The sequence below is a fragment of the Garra rufa genome, chromosome 20 (assembly GCF_049309525.1).
Source record: "Garra rufa chromosome 20, GarRuf1.0, whole genome shotgun sequence".
In the NCBI taxonomy this organism is placed as follows: Eukaryota; Metazoa; Chordata; class Actinopteri; order Cypriniformes; family Cyprinidae; genus Garra; species Garra rufa.
This window is the reverse complement of record NC_133380.1, coordinates 42,025,953-42,032,515: the sequence shown is the minus strand read 5'-3', so window position 1 is coordinate 42,032,515 and position 6,563 is coordinate 42,025,953.

Here is a 6,563-nt window from a genome sequence, read left to right as displayed (position 1 = left end):
TAGAGGGCCTAAACATGCCCGAAAAGTCACGAAACTTTGCACACACATCAAACCTGGCGAAAATGTACGTCTGATATGGGGTTCAGAAGTGGGTGTGGCAAAATGGCTCGACAGCGCCACCTTTACACGTTCAGCGGTGTGCGCTTTCAGCTGTGATTCACGTACATGCAAGAAAATAGGTACACACGTGTAACACACCAATACCTACAAAAAAGCCTCTTGGAGCAAAATTTTACACCCAACAGGAAGTCGGTTATTTTTAATTTTCTCAGCAAAATTTGTGTCATTTTTGCCATTTTCAGGCGTCGTACTTGAACGAACTCCTCCTAGAGATTGATTCGGATCAATGCCGAATTTGGTGAGTCCAATCTAAAGCCCTTTGTGACGTTAAATTGCGAAGATCTAGAGTTTTCATCGGAGGGCGTGTCCGTGGCGGCCTCGCAAATTTCGATGTTTCGCCATGAAAAAGGAAGTTGCTATAACTTAGGCATAAAATGTCCGATCTGTCCCAAACTTCACATGTGTTATAACACTCCTGACCTGAAGACATCTACATGCCTATATTCAGTTATAGTCATAGCGCCACCTGCAGGCAACAGGAAGTGTCATGCTGTACTCTACAACCAACTCCTCCTAGAGATTTATGCAGATCAACACCAAAATCGGTCAGTCTAATATAAAGGCCTTAGTGATGTGAAATTGTGAAGATCTTGAGTTTTCGGTAAAGGGTGTGTCCGTGGCGGCCTGACAAATTTCGAGGTCTCGCCATGGATATAAAACTTGTTATAACTCAGCCATAAAATGTCCGATTTGCCTCAGACTTCACATATTCGATAAGAGTCCTGGCCTGAATACATCTGAAGGCCAATATTCTATTATAATCACAGCGCCACCTGTTGGCAACAGGAAATGACTTGTATCAAACTCCTCCTAGAGATTTAATGATATCAACATTATATTTGGTCAGTCTGATCTAGAGGCCTTAGAGATGTTAAATTACAAAGATCTTGAGTTTTCGTTAAAGGGCGTGTCTGTGGCTGCGTGACAAAGTTTGATGTTTCGCCATGGACATAGAAGTTGTTATAACTCAGCCATAAAATGTCCGATCTGCCTCAAACTTCACAGGTTTGGTAAGAGTGCTGGCCTAAAGACACCTAAAGGCCAAAATTCAGATATTATCATAGCGCCACCTGTTGGCAGCAGGATATATCATACTTTCACTAACTCAAACATACCAAGGTCAATCTGCACCAAACTTCATATGTTTGATGAAAGTGGTGGCCTGAACACATCTACATGCCAATAATCAGTTATAGGCATAGCGCCACCAGCTGGCAGCAGGAAATTTGGCACATTTAAGTGACTTTGACATATTTCTCCTATTTTTACTGTATTAAAAGCATACTACCCACCATTTGCTGTGTTCCTAAAGCCACCGGTCGGCGGTGAGCCCGTGTGCGAGGGCCCGTTCATCGCTGCTTGCAGCTTTAATTATTATTATTATTATTCTCCAAAATGAATCGCATTTTTGAGGGCTTAGACATACCCGAAAACTCATGAAACTTTGCACACACATCAAACCTGGCGAAAATTTACGTCTGATATGGGTTTCAGAAGTGGGTGTGGCAAAATGGCTCGACAGCGCCACCTTTAGACGTTCAGCGGTGTGCGCTTTCAGCTGTGATTCACGTACATGCACGGAAATCGGTACACACATGTAACACACCAATACCTACAAAAAAGCCTCTTGGAGCAAAATCCGGAACCCAACAGGAAGTCGGTTAATATTAATATTCTCAACAAAATTTGTGTCATTTTTGCCATTTTCAGGCGTCGTACTTGAACGAACTCCTCCTAGAGATTTATTCGGATCAACGCCAAATTTGCAGAGTCTAGTTTAAAGCCCTTTGTGACGTTAAATTGTGAAGATCTAGAGTTTTCATCGGAGGGCGTGTCCGTGGCGGCCTCGCAAATTTCGATGTTTCGCCATGAAAAAGGAAGTTGCTATAACTCAGGCATACAATGTCCGATCTGTCCCAAACTTCTCATGTGTGATAACACTCCTGACCTGATGACATCTACATGCCCATATTCAGTTTTACTCATAGCGCCACCTGCTGGCAACAGGAAGTGTCATGCTGTACTCTGCAACAAACTCCTCCAAGAGATTTAATCAGATCAACACCAAAATCGGTCAGTCTAATAAAAAGGCTTTAGTGATGTTAAATTGCGAAAATCTTGAGTTTTTGTTGAAGGGCGTGTCCGTGGCGGCCTGACAAATTTCGAGGTCTCGCCATGGATATAAAACTTGTTATAACTCAGCCATAAACTGTCCGATTTGCCTCAAACTTCACATGTTCGATAAGAGTCCTGGCCTGAAAACATCTGAAGGCCAATATTCTATTATAATTGCAGCGCCACCTGTTGGCAACAGGAAATGACTTGTAGCAAACTCCTCCTAGAGATTTAATGATATCAACATTATATTTGGTCAGTCTGATCTAGAGGCCTTAGAGATGTTAAATTGCGAAGATCTTGAGTTTTCGTTATAGGGCGTGTCTGTGGCGGCGTGACAAAGTTTGATGTTTCGCCATGGACATAGAAGTTGTTATAACTCAGCCATAAAATGTCTGATCTGCCTCAAACTTCACAGGTTTGGTAAGAGTCCTGGCCTGAAGACACCTAAAGGCCAATATTCAGATATTATCATAGCGCCACCTGTTGGCAGCAGGATATATCATATCTTTCACTAACTCAAACATACCAAAGCCAATCTGCACCAAACTTCATATGTTTGATAAAAGTGCTGGCCTGAACACATCTACATGCCAATGATCAGTTATAGGCATAGCGCCACCAGCTGGCAGCAGGAAATTTGGCACTTTTAAGTGACTTTCATATATTTGTCCTATTTTTACTGTATTAAAAGCATACTGCCCACCATTAGCTGTGTTCCTAAAGCCACCGGTCGGCGGTGAGCCCGTGTGCGAGGGCCCGTTCATCGCTGCTTGCAGCTTTAATTATTCTTCTTCTTCTTCTTCTCCAAAATGAAAAGTCTTTTTGAGGGTCTAAACATGCCCGAAAACTCACGAAACTTTGCACACGCATCAGACCTGGCGAAAATTTACATCTGATATGGTTTTCAAAAGTGGGTGTGGCAAAATGGCTCGATAGCGCCACATATAAAATTTCAACGGAGTGCGCCTCGAGCTACGTTTCACGTACATGTACGAAACTCGGTACACATGTGTAACACCCCAATCCCTACAAAAAAGTCTCCTGGTGCAACATCCAAAACCCAACAGGAAGTCCGTTATATTGAATTTCCTGTACGATTTTTGTGCAGTTTTTGCCATTTTCAGGCCTCGTACTTTAACGAACTCCTCCTACAGTTTTTATCCGATCATCTTCAAATTTGCTGAGTATCATCATAAGGCCTTTGCGATGTTAAATTGCGAAGCTTTAGAGTTTTCGTCGATGGGCGTGTCCGTGGCGGCCTGACAAACTTTGATGTTTCGCCATGAAAAAGGAAGTTGCTATAACTCAGGCATACGATGTCCGATCTGCCTCAAACTTCACATGTTTGATGACAGTCCGGTCCTGAACACATGTCAGTGCCCAAATTCAGTTATAGTCATAGCGCCACCTGCTGACAACAGGAAATGACATGTTTAACACTGTTACGGACTCTTAGCAACTTATTGAAAAGCGTTAACAAGTCGTAAATAGGCTAGCAACATGCTACAAACATGTTAAAACATGCTAGCAACACTTAGCTAAGAGCTAAAGCATGCTATTAATACAAATACAAAAGGAAATTGCTGTAACTCATGTATATACTGTTGAATCTGACCCAAACTTAATATTCAACATGCTACAAAAATAATAAAGCATGTTAGCAACACTTAGCTAATATGCTAAAGCATGCTAATAATACAATAAAACAGGAAGTTACTCTAACTCAGGCATACCATGTCCAATCAGCCCCAAACTTAACATGTTTGATAAGAATCCTGGCCTTAACACACGCCCATGCCTGTATTCAGTTATAGTCATAGCGCCACCAGCTGGTAACAGGAAGCCACATGTTTAATACTGTTGTGGATGACTAGCAACATTTTAAAAAAAATTCAACAACTGTTAAAAAGGGTAGAAACATGCTAGAAACATGCTATAACATGTTAGCAACATTTAGCTAAGTGCTAAAGCATGCTCTTAATGCAATGAAACAGGAAGTTACTGTAACTCAGGCATGCAATGTCCAATCAGCCCCAAACTTCACATGTTTGATAACAGTCGTGACCTGAAGATGTCTACATGCCATTATTCAGTTATAGTTATAGCGCCACCTACTGTCAACAGGAAGTGACATGTTTAACACAGTGACACACTATTAGCAACACACTAAAAAAGCCATTGAGTGCTAAACTAGTTCAAAACGTACTCAAACATGCTAGCAACACTTACTTAGTGCTAAAGCATGTTGTTAAAGACATAAAACAGGAAGTTACTGTAACTCAGGCATGCAATGTCCAATCAGCCCCAAACTTCACATGTTTGATAAGACTCCTGGCCTGAAGATATATACATGCCCATATTCAGTTATAGTCACAGCGCCACCTGCTGACAACAGGAAGTGATGTTTAATGGTGTTACGGACTCCTAGCAACATATTAAAAAGCTTTAGCAAGTTTTAAATAGGCTAGCATCATGCTAGAATCATGTTAAAACATGCTAGCAACACTTAGCTAAGAGCTAAAGCATGATATTAATACAAAGAAAAATAAGTGTAACACATGCATACAATGTCCAATCTGACCCAAGCTTAATATGTTTGATAAGAGTCCTGGTCTGAACACAAGCCCATGCCCATATTCAGTTATAGTCATAGTGCCACCTGCTGGCAACAGGAAGTCACATGTTTAATACTGTTGTCGATGCCAAGCAACATTTTAAAAATATCAACAAGAGTTAAATAGGGTATCAACATGCTAGAAACATGTTAGCAACATTTAGCTAAGTGCTAAAGCATACTCTTAATGCAATGAAACAGGAAGTTACTGTAACTCAGGCATGCAATGTCCAATCAGCCCCAAACTTAATATGTTTGATAAGAGTCCTGGCCTGAATACATTTACATGCCAATATTTAGTTATAGGCATAGCGCCACCAGCTGGCAGAAGGAAGATTGGCACATATCAATGACTTTGACATATTCCTCCTACATTTTCTGTGTTAATAGCATAGTGCCCACCATTCGCCACTGATCGGCGGTGAGCCCGAGTGCGAGGGCCCTACCATCGCTGCTTGCAGCTTTAATTAGGGCCCGAGCACTACAGTGCGAGGACCCTATTGGAATTGCTCCGTTTATTATTATTAGGGCCCGAGCCCAAAAGGGCGAAGGCCCTATTGTTCTTCTAAGGATTCTTATTTGTTTTTTTTATTTTTTTTTATTTTTATTTTTTTTCAACCGTTGGGGCACTTTTGGGGGCCTTAACATACTCAAAAACTCTTGAAAATTTGCACACACGTCGGAATCTGCCGTCGTCCGGACGCCACAGAGGCTGGGACCCGGGCGTGGTTCAGGGCCTCTACAGCGCCCCCTGGAACACAGTTTGAAAACTTGATGTACTGCGCACACATACTTTCACATATTGATATGAAACTCGGTACACATATAGAACTCATCGAGCTGAACAACTTTTGTACTCTATGTCATGGGCTCCATGCAACAGGAAGTGAGATATTTAGGGCTGTTTAAAAAGCGCATGCTCTGGAATTTAACGTACTCCTCCAGGAATTCCATGGGATTGTCACCAAACTCGGTCAGCATGATCTCAAGACATTGGGGACGCTAAATTGCGAGGAGATTTTTGATATCTCGAACGGTTTGGCCGTGGCAAGGCGACAAAGTTATGGCGAGAAATGAGAAACAGGAAGTGTCTAATAACTGTTGCACACATTGCCTGATTCTGATGAAACTTCACCAGTTTGTTCCTTGTATGATGCCGATTCCATAAATGTGACTATTATGAGTCAAAGTTATAGCGCCACCAACTGGCAGCAGGAAGTGTGTCATTTTCAAAATGCTTTGAAATCAGCCTCTTAATTTTACTTGATTTTCTTTAAACTTCATCAAAATCATGTCAAAACACGGCCAATAAGAATATGTAAAGGGGTCGATGATAAATCGAATGCTGTTGCCATGGCAACATGTCAAACTTTAAAATTAGATTCCTGTCTTTTCGAGGCAGTTAACATGCTTAGAATTTCATGAAACTCAACACACACATCAATATTTATGATAGTTAGACACTGGCAAAAGGTCATAAATGGGCGTGGAGCAGGCACTCTATAGCGCCATCTTTTGACAAAAGTTGGGGGGTTAGTTTTTCCTACAGTCACCAAACTCTGTACATATATTAATCTCATCAATTTGGACAACTTTCTAAATCAAACTCATTAGCTGAGACCAACAGGAAGCCGGCTATTTTGATTTGAATGTGGATTTTTGGAAAAATCAGGCTGTAAACAAATGCACACTACTTCTAAGAACAACCAGC